The following is a 17,877-nucleotide window of genomic DNA, read 5'->3' on the forward strand; positions in this document are numbered from 1 at the left end:
CTCGGCGGAGCCGTGGTCACACACGCACTGGGTCAGTCGGCCGTCTTATGTGGGTGCAGCCTGCGGGGCCCCCGCACAGTGACGCTGGCGCATCAGCGATCGCTTGGCACACGTCACCATAAACGTCGAATAATGGAAAAGTTTTAGATACTGTGAGAATCACCGGACTGTGAGAGAGACGGGAAGTGAGCACCTGCTGTCGGGGCACCGGGCCAACGCGGGGTTGCCCCAAACCTCCCGTTTGTAAAAACCCAGCAGCGGCGAAGCACCTCACGGCCGCGCGCGGCAAAACGAGGTCCGCCTGTAATCAAAATGTTTGATGCCCAGGCTATATCTCAGACCAATTAAATCACAATCTCTCACAGGGAGACTTATGATATTGGCGATTTTTTAAAGTTCCCCAGCTGATTCCAACGTGCAGCTACGAGTGAGAACTCCTGCACGGATGTCAATGGTAAAGGGAATTTCAACCGATTTAACACAGAGGCATTGGGTATGGTTATTCAAACAGTTAAACAGTCAGGACGTATTTCCCCAAAAGGCCATAATGAGACTGTCAAATGAAGACACAGTATATGTAATCTCATTATTTTGACTTACCATTCTAGGAATTCAGACAAAAAGGTTCTATTACTCTGCCATGACTTTTTCTCTACTGAAGAAAGATTGATGTCCTGGTGATCAGCAATTCTTTTTCTTTTAAGATTTTATTTATTTGAGAGAGAGAGAGACAGAGATAGAACACGAGTGGGGAGAAGAGGGAGAAGCAGCTCCCGGCTGAGCAGGGAGCCTGATAACGGGGCTCGATCCCAGGACCCTGGGATCATGACCCAAGCCGAAGGCAAACGCTTAACTGGCTGGGCCACCCAGGCACCCCAGCAATTCTTTTTCTAAACCAGTGGTTCTCAGTTGGGGCAATTTTGCCCCCTGGGGGACATTTAGTAATGTCTGGACACATTTTTGGTTGTCACAACTTGGGGGAGTGGTGCTGGCGACTAGTGTGTAGAGGCCAGGGATTTTGCTGACCATCCTGTCAGGCACAGAAGAGTCTCCCACAACAAATTACCCAGGCTCCAATGTCAATAGTGAGCGCTGAGGTTGAGAAAGATTGTTCTAAATCCCGAGTCCTATAGGAAAAATTTGGTTCATGGAGACTAATCCCACTGCTTTCATAATTTTAGTTAGAAAAAACAGGATTTGTTATGCTGGTTTCTGTAATCCTCGTTATATCTACTTCCCCAGGTTTGGGCTCTCGAAGTAAAGGTGTTTCTTTGAAACACACTGATTATGACAAACCTGAACAAGTGCAAAGCTCTGCAAGCTCTACGTTGTACTCGTGGTACTATCCTCCTCAACAAACTGAACCTGTGAAACATCGGAGAGGCTTCTGAAGGCTTCACAGAAGGCATGTTACATGAACGCACATGCCCAGCCTTACCACCCTACAACTTTAGGGCTCAGGGGTACACCTATGTTGAGCTCAACCCAACGGTGCATTAGATTAGTGTTGTGCAGTGGAGATGCGTGAAGACTTAAAGAAAAAGATATAAAAAAACAATCTGATCTATGGTGGTGCTCATGTTGCAGGTAACTTTCTTTTTTTGATTTTGATTGGTAATGTTATTAACAATAATTAGCAATATTAATAATATTGTTTATGTAATAAAAACTGTCCAAACTTCAGTAAGGTGTCCATGTTAAAAAGATTTTTTTAATGAGACCTAAGCAAAGCCATTTTTACAGTGATGTAATAAAAACAAAGATTGCTATGTATATTAGATTATTCAATTACAACACTGTTTCTAATATTAAAATGGAAAGAACCTAAATATCTGTCACCAGCAGATAAACAGCATATCCATACAATGCAACATCATGCAGCTGTTTAGAAACAAAACAACCCTAGGAGCTCTCTGCATACTAATGAAGAAAAATCTCCAATATGTATTAAGTAGGGGATTAAAAGCACAGAACAATATATACAGTTAGCTATCACTTGTGTAAAAGGGGGAAAATATATATACAATTTGTAAAAAGGTCCATATTTTGAAGGATATACAAAAATTGTTAATACTAGTTGCTTTCAGGGAGAAGGAATGGGTTCCTATGGGAGCAGGAAAAGGGAGGGTGGTATCTTTTGTACTTTTTGAATCTGAACCCCTTTGCTATTACCTAGGCAAAGAGTAAATTTTACAAAATTAAATCAACAAACCCTTAGTGAAACCCTTTAAAGCTAACACATAATTTTCTGTGTGAATTATACTTCTGTGGATAGAAAACCTTGCTGCATCAAACTGTTAGAGATTGAAGATAAGTAATTAAAAGTAGTGGGTCCTTACATCACATCTAAATCTACCTCAAGACTGTTTGATAAGCCCTTTGCATTCTCAGATGAGTACCTTTCACATAACATTTTCTACAGGAAAAAACAACATTGTTTTAAGCTCGTAGAAGTCTTTTTTTCCTTCTCTCTGGGCCCAAGTTTCCTACCTGTAAAACAAGGGCACTCTAGTGTGTTTCCCAGACATTTCCCTCCTCTGGCAATCTAACTTCTACCAAGCTAAGAGCAACAACAGCACTAACATATAAAAGAGATAAAAGGACTGTGCTGGTCAAGGCAGAAGTAAGGAGCATCCGCATTGATGTTTCCTTTCTTCCAGTGACTCAAGCACATTGGAAAATAATCTAGGGCTCCAACGACAGCAATAGCTAACATATTACTAACACTTTCTGTAAGTCAGGGACTGCTCTAAGCGCTTTATGTGAATTAACTCATTTTACCTTTACAACAACCCTATGATGTAGGTAGTATCTCCAATTTACAGACAAAGAAAACAGAGTGGCAAGTATGGCAGAATGGCTAAAAGCATGGACTGTAGAATCTAAGTGTTGAAATCCGAAACCTGGCTCTCCTACTTAATAGCTGTGTGACCTTGAGCAAGTTACTTAAACTTTGTGTGGCTGTTTCCTCATTTCTAAATGGAGATAACTGTAGTATCTAAATCTACAATGTGTTACTACCACTAAGGTTCTACCTAACTTTTCACACCTAGGCTTTGCACCCATGCAGTCTGGAGTGTCCACTGATACTTTACTAATAGGCAATCCATCACCTGAAGCAGTAGTTTAAAATCTTGGTACCCCCCACCTCCAAAATTTCAGAGTTCTTCCCTTGTTAAAAGAAAATTATTTAGACTACTATGCTTATATAGTATTTACCCACAACTTGTCAGATGTAAAGTCAACCATGATGATATTCTAGTTGACTTTTATCTTTAAAAATTTTTAACATTTGAAACCTTATTTTGAAGTTTGTAGTGAAGAGGTTTTCCTGCTTATCTATCCTGCGTTTAGACAACACCCCAGCAAGGAAGCACCATGAAATAAATGTTTAATTGCTTCTATTCTAGTAGGCAAGTCTGAAGGCAGCTTAGTTAGCGAAGACTGCTGCTGTACAGTAGGACCATAGAACCCAGCTGTCCATTTACAGCTTGGGGACTGATGCCAGAAGCAGAGCAGCAGGGAAATACTGGAAATCTAGGCAGCTTGGCTGAGTGCAGATCACTTTATTTGGGGCAAACTTTCCGTTGAACCATACCCTCATTTTATGGATTAAAGCACGGAGGCGCCTGGGTGGCATAGTCAGTTAAGCGTCGACTCTTGATTTCGGCTCAGGTCATGATCTCAGGGTCCTGCGATCAAGCCCCGTGTCTGGCTCCATGCTCAGTGCGGAGTCTGCTTGTCCCTCTCCCTCTGCTCATTCCCCTCCACCCTTCCCCCTGCTCGTGCTCTCTCTCTCAAATAAATAAAATCTTAAAAACAAAACAAACTTTAATTTTTTTAAAGATTTTATTTATTTATTTATTTGACAGGGAGAGACACAGCGAGAGAGGGAACACAAGCAAGGGGAGTGTGAGAGAGGAAGCAGGCTTCCTGCTGAGCAGGGAGCCCGATGCGGGGCTCGATCCCAGGATCCTGGGATCATGACCTGAGCGGAACGGAAGGCAGCTGCTTTAACGACTGAGCCACTCGGGCACCCCAAACAAAAACAAAACAAACTCTTGAATTAAAGCACAAAACCACAATCCAAGGCAGGTATTCTGGAGCTTAATCATGATTTGGCTCCCCTTTCTGCATTAGTTTCTAGCTGCTGTGACAAATTACCACAAACTTAGTAGCATAAAACAACACAAGTTTGTCACCTCAGAGTTCTGTGGTTTAGAAGTCCAAAATCAAAGTGTATATGTACAGTTGTGTTCTTTCTGGATGCTCCAGTAGAGAACCTGGTTTTTTGACTTTTGCAGTTTTTAGAGGCTGCTCTTTCATCTTCCAAGCCTGCAACAGCTGGTCAAGCCTTTGTCATATAGCAGCATTCAGACGTTGACTCTTCTGCTCCCTCTTCCATCTTTTCACAACTCTTGTTACTTATAGTGGGCCTACCACATAATCCAGGATAATCTCCCTATTTTAAGGTTAGCTGATTAGCAAACTTAATTCCATCTGCGTCCTTAATTCCCTCTTGCCATGTAACATATGCACAGGATCCAGGGACTGGGCCATGGGCATCTTTGGGGGACCATTATTCTGCCTTCCATACTTTCCCTGGTTCAAGTTATTCAGGTTTCATTCATTCAATAAGGTCATTTTACTGAGTATTTAATATTGTTTAGTAGGCACTGGAGCTTATACAAAAGAACAGGGTACTATCTTGTCTATACTTAGCTGACAATTCATGAAAGCAAGATGAAGGCAGAAACCATAACTAAGCACCCTTCTTTGTATACGGGTGCAGTGGAATCCATTGTCTTTTCTTCGTAGCATATATACTTATGTTGGTGATGATAAATTTTTACTACGAAAACAACGTGGTATTGTGAAAAAGGTTTTTAGGACAGGCACAGTTAAAGATTTTATTTGAGAGAGAGAGCACAAGCATGAGTAGGGGGAGAGGCAGAGGGACAAGCAGACTCCCTGCTGAGCAGGGCTCAATCCCAGCACCCTGAGATCGTGACCTGAGCAGAAGTCAGACGCTTAACGGACTGAGCCACCCAGGCACCCCAGGCAAAGTGAAATCTAAAGATAAAGTTACTGGACTTCTCTGAGCCTCAGGCTTCTCATCTGTAAAATGGGGATTAGGATGATATACCTCAAAGTGTTATTAAAGCAGGAACACATGCTCTACCGTTATGGCATTCCACAAATGTTTCTCTTTCCCTTCTCAGATTTTAAGTATCTAACATTCTTTTAACATTTCCACTACTTACATTGCACTAGGGTTATAAAAGAATACACAAGAAGTGTTAGACCTAGTCCCTGCCATCAAATTAAAAATGTTGGTAGGGTAACACATTTGCATATACGACACAATTAAAGAAAGATCAAAGTAAACCTAGATAGGCTCCATGAAAGAGCTGAGACTTAATACATGGTTAGGAAAAGCAAACATACAGTGAGGTCATTAAAGCTGACTTCCTCTTTACCTTAAAAAATACAAAGCAAACAAACAAAACCTGATCCATACATTGAAATGTGGAAAGGGGGGTATGTCTACTCGAACTTGAGAGCTTGAATAGGGCTTTGAGCTCAATCTAGTAGAGTGATTTTCAAACTGTTTCCTGGATCCCTACAAGCCCACGGAAGTGAAGGAAAGGGAACCCAAGGAGATCCCTCCGGGAATGTATTCTGCTTTACCCTTTGGATGAAACTAAAAACTAGATTAGGCAGACTTCGGGTTTTGACAGTTCATAGTTCTCCTGAATTCCCTCATCGAGAAAAAGTAGGTGTTGGGGCCAAATGTTGATAAAGCAGCATCAGGAGCTGCAGAAATCTGCCAGGTCTCGGTTCGCACTGTTTCGTGAACCATTTGGAGAACAGCACACACACTAGCAACTGCACCCACAAACCTGACCTGCACCAGGTCTGTGAACGGGAACACTCTCTGCTTGGCGTATAGTATCTCACCAACTCTGAAGGCCGATTTGGACTCAACTAATTTTTCTGTCCACTCTTACGGGTTTTTTTGATAAATAACGAAGAAAAACAATTTTCTGAAGGACACGCAAGAACTGGAAGATCGAGCCCAGCACTGAACTAGAAATACGTGGTTTCTTTACCCTCTGCCTTCAAGCTGCCGGATGAGGCTGAGGATGTATCATCCAGCCAAGAGGAACGCGTGAAAGTGCTCACCCGCATCGTGCGGGACACAGTGGCGAGAAACCCAAGCAGCCCAGGCTGGGCTTTACACCACAAAGCAAGAAAGGCGACCAGCGCGCGGGTTCCCCGGCGGGTCCGAGTCCGCCACACAGAGCCCGGAAGGAAGCCCCCAGGACAGCCGCCGGCCCCAGGGCCTCACCCCCTACCTCGCGGGGGCTCCGATCCTGCACCCTTCCCTCGAGGGCGCACCCCGGCGCCGGCTCCTTCCCCGGCGAGCGGCGCGGCGGGGGTCCCAGGGCCGCGAGCAGCACGCACCGCCGACAGCCGGCCGCTCTCCGCGCTTCCCGCAAAAGACAGGCGAACTCGGGCCGTTCGGCAGGAAGCTGCTCACCGCGCAGCCGCCGCGGCCTCCAACCGCCGGCCAGCGGAGGGGAGCCAGGCCGCCCTCGAGGCGCCCACCGCGGCCCGGCGGCGGAGCGCGGAAGGCAGCCTCGGCGGCGCGGCGCGGCGGCGGGGGAGGTGAGTCGGCCCGGGCCCTGCCCGGCCCTCGCGTGGCTCCACTCCTCACGACAGCCCCGCCGCGGCGCCGGCCCTCCCCCCTTCCGCTCCTGCGGCCGCGAGAATGGAACGGTCCGGCGGGGGGGATTGTGGGAGGTGCACGCGCGAGGGGCGGAGGGCATGTGGGGGGGCGGCGGCGGCGGCGGCGGCGGCGGCGGCGGCCGTGGCGGCGGTTGGTGGCCGTGGGGGCGGGGAGGGGGGGAGGAAAGAAGAGGCGGTGGAGGAGGAGGAGGCTGGGGCTCGCGCCGCCGAAGGTACGCGTGAGGGCCCGCGCCCGGCCGCCCTGACAGGGGCCGAGGGGGAGCGGGGGGCCGTGCGAGCGAGCGAGCGCCGACGGGCCGGCGGGTGCGCCAGGCGGCCGAAGGCGGGGGTCGGGGGGAGAGCGAGCGGCGAGCCCGGAGACCGTCCGGCGCGTGCGGGCGGGCGTGCGCGCTCTGCCGTCCGAGTCGGGGGCGGGGGGGCCGCGGGGGGAGGCCGCGGGGAGGGACTGGTGGGAGGTGGGGGGGCACGAGGCGCCCTTCGCTCGCGCCCGCCCTCCCTCCCGAGCAGCCGCCGCCGCCGCCGCTCTGCCGCCGCCGCTCCCGCCGCCATTTTGGGTTCGCTTTGCGGAGGGGGAGACGATCCCCGTCGCGGTTGCGGGACCGCCTCCCCTCGGTGGCCCCTGCTCAGCCCCACGCCTTTCCCTTCTCTTCGCTCGCGTTTCCGCCAGTCCGCGCACCCGCGGGCCGCCTCCTGACAAGCGGCAGGGATCCGCCGCCGACCCGGGGACGCGGAGGAGCCTGCTGGCGGCCGCCCCCCTTCCCCTCTTCCCTGCACTCTCCTCTCGCTCGGCCTCGGCCTCTGACACGGTGAGCAGAACCGCCCGCGGAGGCTTCGGGCCTAAGTGCTCCGTGAGCGAGGCGAGCCTGGGCGGCCCGGGAGCCACTGTCACCTCCCGGACCTGGACCTCCGTGGAGCGGCGGCAGCGGTGGGGGAGGGGAGGGAGGCGAGGGGGATCCTGAGCGTACCGGGAAGTCCCTCCCGGCGGGGGGGCAGGGGTGTCCCTGACGGGCGGGCTCCCGGCCTGGGGGGAGGGGGCGGGAAAGTCGGCGAGCGGAGGCGGAGTCGCCCGAGCCCCTGACAGGTTAGTTGGCGCGTCGCGGAGGCGCGGCGGGAGCATCCCCCCGGGCGCTGGGCTTCGGGGGTGCTCGACCTGGCGCGCTCGGCCCACCTCGGGGGTGTAAGTTGAATGGATGTCCTGGGGAGTTTGGACGTGGAAAGACATGTTTTTGGTCTGGAAGACAGATGGTCTGCTGGTGTCGAGCGGCTGTGTTTGTGTGTGTGTGCGAGGCAGGAAAGTGTTCCGGAAGAGTTGGCTCGGGTTTGTGCAAGTGTGCTGGAGAGCCCCTCACGAGTTACCTCATTTTTGAAAGAAAATTGGGGATGTTCCCTTCCGGTTGACACGCGTGTGTAGTGTAGAGATTGGGAGCGCCTTAGTGCTGGTTGGGAAAGAGGAGTCATGGCGGTATCGCACACGGCGTAGCATCTGTGTGTGGGGCCGGGGATGGGGCCCCTTCGTCGTAGCCGGTTGTGGTCTGGGGAGTCCCCCCGACGAGAGTGGATCGTGTCCGTGAGAACCCCCGGAGTATCTAACCGAACAGCTCCCGCGAGGCTGTGAGGAAGGCCCGAGTTGATGCTAACACTTACCACAGAATGAAGCTTTTCAGAATGCTCCTTCTGTCTGTGATCCTACCTCTCTACGTGGAAATGGTAGAAAGGGTAGAAGAGATGTTTTCTCCCATTTGTAAAGGAGGAAAGGGAGGCATAAAGAGATCCTTTTTCCAAGGTCACACGCTTTAAGTTGGTGACAAAGTTGAGACTCGACCTCAAGTATTGTGACTGCTTGTCTAGTAGTCCGTTCACCACACGCCTCGGGCAGCTCAGGAGGTCTTGTCAGGCCAATCCGGGTTTCCGGAAAGATAGGGGCACAAGCGACTGGCCGGATTGCAGCTGCCAGCGATGAGTTGTGTCACACGTAGGTACGGATCATAGGTTGGCCTGTAGGGAATGGGCATCCACAACTAGATTATTTCTTGTTTGTGGAGGAATCAGGGCATTTCTGACACTTAGCTTGTGTATTTGAGGGAGGGATGTCTTCCACAGCTTAAACTTGTACTGGAGCAGCTGACGGCTTAACTTTAGATCTATGGGAGGGAGGATCTTCTTTCATTCATTCGACAGTTTATTGAATAATTACTCAGGAAGTGGTCCCTGCCTTGGGGTGAGAATAATCAAGGTGACCCTGTTGAAACAACCTGGGTGCATATGAGGGGACTTGTCTTGACAGTGGTAGGTTATTAAGTCCAGCAGGGAGGCCGAGTCAGTGTTGGAATTGAAACTAAAACTTTCCTAAAAAGTCTGTTCAGTTTGGAGGGAATTTACATATCCCAGACATTTTTATGTGGAAGGATACAAGTCTGTTTACCAATCTAAAAGCATGGCAAGTTTGTGATACAGTGTACCTTCTTTTGCATTTTCTTTTGGCATTTATGAATAAACTGTTTGGGGGATCTGCGAATTGTTGCTGTACATTCCTGTGGATATTGGACCTTTTTGGCTCAGCTGAAGGAGTTCTTTGAAGACTAATTTTGCACTAAGGATCCCGTCAGTGAATATGAGGGAAAAATACTCGAACTAAGGCAGCTTAACTGTATTATCTCTGGAAAACAGAGTTTTTGATATGCTAGATTAGTAGTTCTTAAAGTTTTTTTGGGTCACTTATCCTTCTGAGAATCTGATGAAAGACGCTCACTGTTAAATGAGCATAAACACAATCACACAAATTATGCATACAATTTCAGGAACTTAAATTGTGATGAAGTAGAACCTTTTTATATTTAGGTCTCATTTGAAAGCCTTTTAAAATACATAGAGCTTTGTTTGGAGATGAAGATGTTGGTATGAGTTTAAGGTGAAAGATTCTGTGACAGTTTTTGAGTGTGCTGAAAGTAAGGAGAACTTTAAGGTCATGTCTTTTATTTTTTATTCTTTATTCTTTTTTTTTTTAACATATTTACTTATTTATTTATTTGAGAGAGAGAGAGAGAGAGAGAGAAACAGCATGAGAGGGGAGAGGGTCAGAGGGAGAAGCAGGCTCCCCGCTGATCCGGGAGCCCGATGTGAGACTCGATCCCAGGATTCCGGGATCATGACCTGAGCCGAAGGCAGTCACTTAACCAACTTAGCCACCCAGGTACCCTTATTCTTTATTCTTTACAAATTCATTTTTGCAGTGTTAGTACATGATTCTGAATTAGGTGGTAAGAAAATATATTGCTCAAATATTTATAGCTTTATTCTTTTCCTTTCTATTCTTAAACTTCTCTTTGCAGTTTTGCATTGGGACTGAAGCTTCTGAAGCTCATTTACTGGAGTTTATGTTATGTATAACAAACATTATTGACTCAATTCTCTGCAGGAGACACAAAGATGAGTAATATATGGCCTCTGTCCCTGGAGAGATTCTAATCCAGTAGAAGCTAAGGATTCTATGATGGTAGAGTTTTCAAAAGGGCAAAGAGGAGGGAAGAATATTCCTGGAAGTCGAGGTTTCATGACTTAATTGCAGAGTTTTTGCTGTTACTAATTCTCAAGAAGCTATAAAGTCTTCCCACTCTCTATGCAACTTGTAGCTATGATATGTGTTTTGGTATCATCTGGTGTTTTTGAAAAGCAGGCACACTTTGGTTGCATTCCTTATCTTGTTTTCAATGTATTTCTGTGGTGAGTTTGTAACAAAGGTCTTAATGTCATTTTTTTTGGGTGTGCATGCATCCAGGAAACTCTTCTGAGGTAAAATGCAGTAGCTGTTTGACAGACTACGCATGAATCCAGTACTGGAAATTTAAAATAATCACTGTATTTTTAAAAGAACAAGAAATTCAGAAAGGTGTTTTGATAGCACAGATTACAGTATTCGGTAAGATAATGGAAAGATCTGAAGAAAAATGGTGTGATTGTCTCTTCTCTTTATTGTCGTGGCCTCTCTGTAAGAAGGTCTTGGAAATTTGTGAAAAGTTTAATATTTTCTCTAATTTTTACCTTGGGTAGTAAATTTGTGGGTTTTTAAAATAACATGTTATACACATGTGTGTAGTGCATATAGGTACATATTTATATAGTCTTGGATGTATGAGATACTTCATTATTTAAAAAATAATGCTTGTGGGGCGCTTGGGTGGCTCAGTCGTTAAGCGTCTGCCTTCGGCTCAGGTCATGATTCCAGGGTCCCGGGATCGGGCCCCGCATCGGGCTCCCTGCTCCGCGGGAAGCCTGCTTCTCCCTCTCTCACTCCCACTGCTTGTGTTCCCTCCCTCACTGTGTATCTCTCTGTCAAATAAATAAATAAAATCTTTAAAAAAAAAAATAATGCTTGTAATAATTACAAAAAATTATTCAGGATCTTTAAGGATCAGGTAATGAAAGCAATTTTCATGTCATATTTTTGAGTTGTGTTCTAAAATGTGGAGCATAACTTTATTTCTATGTATCTTGCTAGGCATTGTGTCTTTATGGCATTAGAAGTACCACTTGAGGTTTTATCCTAAGTCTTCCAGGCCTTACAAATAAAGAAGTGGCCACATTCAGTTCTGCCAAAATGATCTGCCTATACACAGTGGAGAAGTTTTACCATATCTGTAGGTGATGCATCTCTAGTTAAAAATTTCATATTTCTATTTGAGTTATGTGTGGTGGTCTGAGTCATTTAAAGGTAATATACAGTCTTACTGATGTCTGCTGTGAGGTCTACTTTGTGTCAGCCTTTCTAGAAGCATGAGATGTCTTAAACCTGGTTGCTGTAAAAGAGGGAAATGAAAGTAATTTTTGTTTTATTTTGAGTTATTTTGCTACTTTTTTAAAATTAGTTTTTTCTTTAAATTGTAATTTTTTTATATTTTGTATGGAGAGGCTAGCTTTTCAAACTTATTTGTTTTCTTAGTTAATGATAACTGTCAATCTTACATTTCATGTTTTAGAAATCAGTATTTTAGTGACTGCCTCGTTGGGGGGTGGTTAATGGTAGTGTGATGTTGGCACAACATAATAAATTATAGATTTAAGTGATGACAGAAATTTAATAACCTTGTTATTTCAAGAGTTGTATTGCCTTCATTGAACATCTAACTTTTGTATATTTGAAGAATCTATAAAATTTATTTTAGCATTAATTGGTTTTGCTTTTCATAGTTTTTAGTCATTTGCTCTCAGACATACACAAGTTGATGACAGGATTGTATACTTTTTCCATTTTATTTTGTTCATTTTTTTAAATGTGGGAAATTTCAAACATACAGAAATGAAGGGAATAGTGTAGTGAGTTCTTACGTACTCAACATCCAGCTTCAGCAGTTACCACCACCCAGTTATCACAGTGTATATATCCCCATCTACTGGCCTCTCTGTTGCCTCCCCTCCCCTGCTTTGCTTATTTTGAAGCAAATCTTTCAGATGTTATATAATTTCATTCATAAATACTTCAGTGTATGCATTCTTTTTATACTTTAATGGGGAATTATTTCTCCATAGTTAGGTCTATATAACTTTTTAAATAAAAGTATCTGATGATAAGTGGAATTAAACTACTTCTAATCTATTTTACCTGTCAATAGGGATTCCCCCTGCAAACTGTAAGAAATGAAGGAGTAGAATTCACCTCACTGGGACGCCTGGGTGGCTCAGTCGTTAAGCGTCTGCCTTCGGCTCAGGTCATGATCCCGGGGTCCTGGGATCGAGCCCCACTTTGGGCTCCCTGCTCAGCGGGAAGCCTACTTCTCCCTCTCCCACTCCCCCTGCTTGTGTTCCCTCTCTCGTTATCGCTCTGTCAAATAAATAAATAAAATCTTAAAAAAAAAAAAAGAATTCACCTCACTGCTTTTTAGATGTTTGCATTGAAAAATGCAAACAGTTCCTGTGTTTGCCAGAAAAGCTGATAAGCTTTTTTCTAATATACAAGTGAGAAATAATGTGTCTCTTATAGTCTTTTTTTAAGTACTAGTAACAAGATGCTAAAAACATTTTTGAGTTCTTCTTGTTCTTGATTTTCTAACTGGATCTAATTACCACTAAGAAATCAGATAATACTGGTGATGTTGAACAGGAGCCGAAATTGGTCTAAAATCAGCTTGAACAGTATGAAATAACATTGTTTTGAATTTTGAAATTTTAATTGTGGTCATTTGAAAGTCCATACCATTGCTTCAGTTGTTAAATACAAACCATGGTACAGAACAGGGTAATCATGACTAGTATGGAAATATTGTAGAAAAAGAAAGTAAATATTCCTATTGTTACAAAGATGTATCAGAATGTACAAATTTGAAGTGATTGCTGGTAAAGTAGAATTTAGCCTTCTATAAAAGGCTGACAGTTAAAATTATGAATGTAAGTTCTATCACTAGTGAAACTTTGGTTAACTTATCTTTTGTTATAGCTTATGTTATAGTCCCATAGTAAATAAATCATGAATCTTTGACTTGTTTTACATTTTATCTTTTCCACGCTTGATACCAAATCACTCTTCTCATTCCGTCTTATTTGTCCTAAGACCCCAGGTGGATAGTGTCAGATTAAGAAAGTAGCTATATTGTTGGCCTCTTGATATAAGGGACATTATTTAGAATATGGAGGAGATATTCCTTATGATACGGTTTTTTAAATTCAGCACTAATGAAAATGAAAGCACCAGAATTTAAATGTTTACTAATATAAGAAGCCTAATAGGGCTGAATGGAGAGAATTTAAAAGATTGTCTTTGAAAGAAGAAACTGCTAACTCTGACATTTGAGGAAATGGGGGACTGAATCAATCATGTATAATAATTCCTGGGTAAACAATATTATATGTAGTATAAAGGTCTTCAAAGAAGGTTGGAGGATATAAATCACAAGTATAGATTACATCAAGTGAAGTGATAACATGTTAGGAAGTTAAAATTTAGATGCAGAAGCATATCAAAGAAAAAAAGAGTAATCACCTTGCAACTACAAAGAGAGATTTAAGTTAATTTTGTGTGTGTGTAAAGAAAAAATGTTATATAAATGTAGGTAAAGTCAAAGTTTAATTCTGTTTATTTTTAATTTTTTTTTAAAGATTTTATTTATTTGACAGAGAGATAGAGAGCACAAGTAGGCAGAGGGAGAGGGAGAAGCAGGCTCTCCGCTGAGCAGGGAGCCCGATGCGGGGCTCAATCCCAGGACCTGTGGATCACGACCCGAGCCGAAGGCAGCCGCTTAACCAGCTGAGCCACCCAGGCGCCCCTTAATTCTGTTTAACAAGTATTCTTTTTGCGGCACCTGGATGGCTCATTCGGTTGAGCATCCGACTCTTGATTTCATCTCATGTCTTGATCTCTGCACTGGCCCTGGAGCCTACTTTTAAAAAAATAAAAAATAAAAACAAGTATTCTTTCTGTTCATCTCTCATTCAACCAACTAACATTTTTCCAATGCTTATCTCATTTCCATTTCTGTGCTTAGGTGTTGGGAGAAGATTTTTTTTTTTTTCCTGCCTCAGAAAGTAGTGAATCTATGGGCGCCTGGGTGGCTCAGTTGGTTAAGCGACTGCCTTCGGCTCGGGTCGTGATCCTGGAGTCCCTGGATCGAGTCCCGCATCAGGCTCCCTGCTCAGCGGGGAGTCTGCTTCTCCCTCTGACCCTCCCCCCTCTCATGTGCTCGCTCTCTCTCTCTCAAATAAATAAAATCTTAAAAAAAAAAAAAAGTAGTGAATCTAGTAAGAGGAACATCATGTTAAACGTTATAATATACAGCGTAGTACATTTCTCCCAGGTAGAGAAGGGAAAAATTTATTAAATCTGTGGAGAGAAAGAAAAGGTTAAGGATAGCTTCCTGCAAGGGTCGGGGAAGAGCCAGGTCTTAAAGGATAAATACGAGGTACTCAGTAAGGCTTAGAGGGGACATTCTAGGTAGGGGAAGATCATCTGCAAAGGTATGAAAATGAAAATAACATAGCAGAATGAGTTTAGGGGACTGCAATTTGGATCTGTACTTTCTACCTGTTTTCTTATGATTTCCTGTGTCTTCCAATACTGTGTAAGGTTGGGTTTTGTACTTAGAGATCATCAACAGAACAAAGGTGGAACTGTGTTCCATACACTCTTAGACAAAATAGTACTGTGCTGTTATTGTTAAAGGTAATTTTTAATGAAGATTAAAATCAAGAAAATAATTGTTTATGTTTTAGTTACTCAAAAAACTTTTACTAGAACATACTCCACTCCTTCAACATCTTAGTTAATGCGGCATTGATTATTATAATATGTATCCAGCCAAATAAAGACATTGTATAATTGCTTTTCTTAATAATGAACAAATGTCCCAACCTTCACATTGGTATATTTCCCCTCAATTTGTTGAAAATCCTAAATAGTGATTAAGATCATGGAGTCAGAAATCGGATTGACTAGGCTCAGGTCCCAGTTTTGCTACTTACTGTATAATCTTTAGCAAAATCCTTATGGTCTTTGGTTTTCTTTCTTTTTTTTTTTTAAAGATTTTTATTTATTTATTTATTTGACAGAGAGAGAGAGAGAACAGGAACACAAGCAGGGGAAGTGGGAGAGGGAGAAGCAGGCTTCCTGTTGAGTAGGGAGCCCGATGTGGGACTCGATCCCAGGACCCTGGGATCATGACCTGAGCCGAAGGCAGACGCTTAACGACTGAGCCACCCAGGCGCCCTGGTCTTTGGTTTTCTTGACTGTAAAATGACGATAATACTTAAAGCATAGGGCTGTTGAAAGATTGTACCAGATAATATGTGAAAAGTGCTTAGCATCATATATGTCATGCAGCAAGTACATAATACAGATATGCTACTATTATTAGTTTCTCTTATTTATTTCCTAAAAAGAGAAAACATTTTTAGGAAAGCAAATGATCTCCCTTGTATATGATGCCTATAGGAGGTAAGAATACACAAAATACATTTTTGAAAGTATGTATAAACAACTTTGCTACATGTATTTTTTCTAATTCTCAATTTATGTTATCTTATTTTCCTTACCTATGAATTTTTTTGTGTTCTCCCACTTAACTCCAGACCAGGCTTTTTTTTTTTTTTTTTAAGATTTTATGTTTAAGTAATCTCTGCGTAGACCCAACATGGGACTCGAATTTACAACCCCAAGATCAAGAGTCACATGCTCTATCAACTGAGCCAGGTGCCCCGAGACTAGGCTTTTATGTTTGGCTGCTGCTTCTTACCAAATCAAGGACTTGTCTCCAAAGTGAACAGGAATATATCTTTCAGTGTGAAGTTTTTGGGGCGGAGAACCTTAAGTCTTTGAACTGAATTGGGTTTAGTTAGGACAGTTCTCTATTTATTAAAGATTTTATTTATTTGAGGGAAAGAGAGCATGCGCACACGCATGATGGAGGGAGAGGGAGAAGCAAACTCCCTGCTGAGCAGGGAGCCCGAAGTGGGGCTTAATCCCAGGACCCTGAGATCATGACCTGAGCTGAAGGCAGACGCTTAATTGACTGAGCCACCCAGGTGCCCCGGGACAGTTCTCTCTTTAAAGCTGATGAGCACTTCTTTGATTTTTAGGAGCCCAGTGTATTCTTCCATAGCAGAACCCATTGCTTTCACTATATCACCTCACTTTATTGTTTATTATGTGCTAGACTTTAGGATACAGTGATGAATGAACAAAATCAGGTCCTTGGGCATTTTCATTTTACTCTTCCAGATCAAGATGTTTTAGTACTGCTGTAATGTGCTGCCATCACATTGCATGTGGTTCAGGCAAGGTATTGAAAGAATGTCTTGGGATAGGATTATTTTATGCCAGAGCAAGTCAGTTCTAGGACAAAAATCTCTTCCTCTTGAGGATCTTTATTATGTGCCTGTGTTTAATCCAGGCAATCTACTGGACAGTTAGTCCTTTGGGATATCAGTAGATTAAGTCCTCTGTTCAGATTCAAATAAAAACTAAAACGAGCATTCTGTCTCCTGTGCCTTCCAACAGAAGGAATATATATAGTCTTTCATTCAGTAAATATTAATTGTATACTTACGTTATACCAGCTATTGTTCTAAGCCCAGAGGGTAGTACAGCCCTGAAAAAAGAAGTAAAAAATCATTGCTTTCAGGGGCACCTGGCTGCCTCAGTCGTTGGAGCGTGCAACTCTTGATCTCGGGGTCCTGAGTTCAAGTCCCGCGTTGAGTGTAGAGATTACTTAAAAAAATCATTGGTAAGGGCGCCTGGGTGGCTCAGTCATTGAGCGTCTGCCTTCGGCTCAGGTCATGATCCCGGGGTTCTGGGATCGAGCCCCACTTAGGGCTCCCTGCTTGGCGGAGAGCCTGCTTCTCCCTCTGCCACTCCCCCTGCTTGTGTTCCCTCTCTCGCTGTCTCTGTCAAATAAATGAAATCTTGAAAAAAAATCATTGGTGCTCACTTCTTGTAAGATATTAATAAATGGGTATAATGCCATAGCATTTCCAGGATAGGTGTAAAGGAAATGTAAACAAAGTAAGGGGATGTTCAGTGATTAGGGAAGTTCTTTGAGGCAGTGGTACTTGAGTAGAGACTTGAATGACACAAAGCGCCCCATGCAGCTGTCTGGGGTGTGAGCATAAGCCCTGAGGCAGTAGTATGTTTGCTGTGTTTAAGAAATAAGAAAGGGCTTGAACAGAGTAAACAAGGTGGGGATGAATGATAGGAAATAGGTAGAAGAGGTAGCCAGGGGCTATATAATTTAGGGACTTGTAAGACTTGACTAACTGTGTAGATCTTATTCTAGACTTGATGGGAACCTGTTGGGAGGTTTGAACAGGGAAGTGACTTGATCTAATATATACACTTTGAAAGGCAAGAATGATGCAACCAGAGTGACCAGCTAGGCCATTGTGATATTTGAGGCAAGAGATGATTGTAAGTTGAATTTAGGGTGTTATCAGGGAGATGGATTTGGGATACATTTTTAAAGGTGGGGGGATGATAACTTGGATTGGCTGTGGGGTCTGAGTAAAAGAGTAGTCAAGTTTCACTGCAATGATGGCCTCAATGTTGGGTGCCATTTACTGAAATTTGGAACACTGGGAGAGGCAGGTTTCAGGAGTGCAGAAATTAAGAATTTGGTTTGGATGTACTGACTTTGAGTTTTCTATTAA

General features: G+C 44.0%; 2 protein-coding genes across 7 annotated transcripts in view; one reads left to right on the top strand and one right to left on the bottom strand.

Annotated features, from left to right (window-relative positions):
* Nucleotides 1–6,526, bottom strand: part of DAP3 (death associated protein 3) — a 26,742-nt gene extending 20,216 nt beyond the window's left edge. Inside the window, exon 1 of the mRNA XM_081823228.1 lies at nt 6,360–6,526. The gene's annotated coding sequence lies outside the window, so the exon portion shown is untranslated. The remainder of the gene's footprint in view (nt 1–6,359) is intronic.
* Nucleotides 6,527–6,868: 342 nt separating this feature from the next.
* Nucleotides 6,869–17,877, top strand: part of ASH1L (ASH1 like histone lysine methyltransferase) — a 191,864-nt gene continuing 180,855 nt past the window's right edge. For 3 of the 6 annotated variants that reach the window (XM_081825480.1, XM_031029706.2, XM_006734775.3), the window contains exon 1: nt 7,273–7,559. The gene's annotated coding sequence lies outside the window, so the exon portion shown is untranslated. Of the gene's footprint in view, nt 6,966–7,271; nt 7,560–17,877 lie in introns of those variants that run through there. The other 3 variants (XM_081825481.1, XM_081825482.1, XM_081825479.1) reach the window with 2 other exon arrangements.

Source organism: Leptonychotes weddellii, chromosome 6, assembly GCF_054177405.1.
Source record: "Leptonychotes weddellii isolate Sample4059 chromosome 6, ASM5417740v2, whole genome shotgun sequence".
Taxonomy (NCBI): domain Eukaryota; kingdom Metazoa; phylum Chordata; class Mammalia; order Carnivora; family Phocidae; genus Leptonychotes; species Leptonychotes weddellii.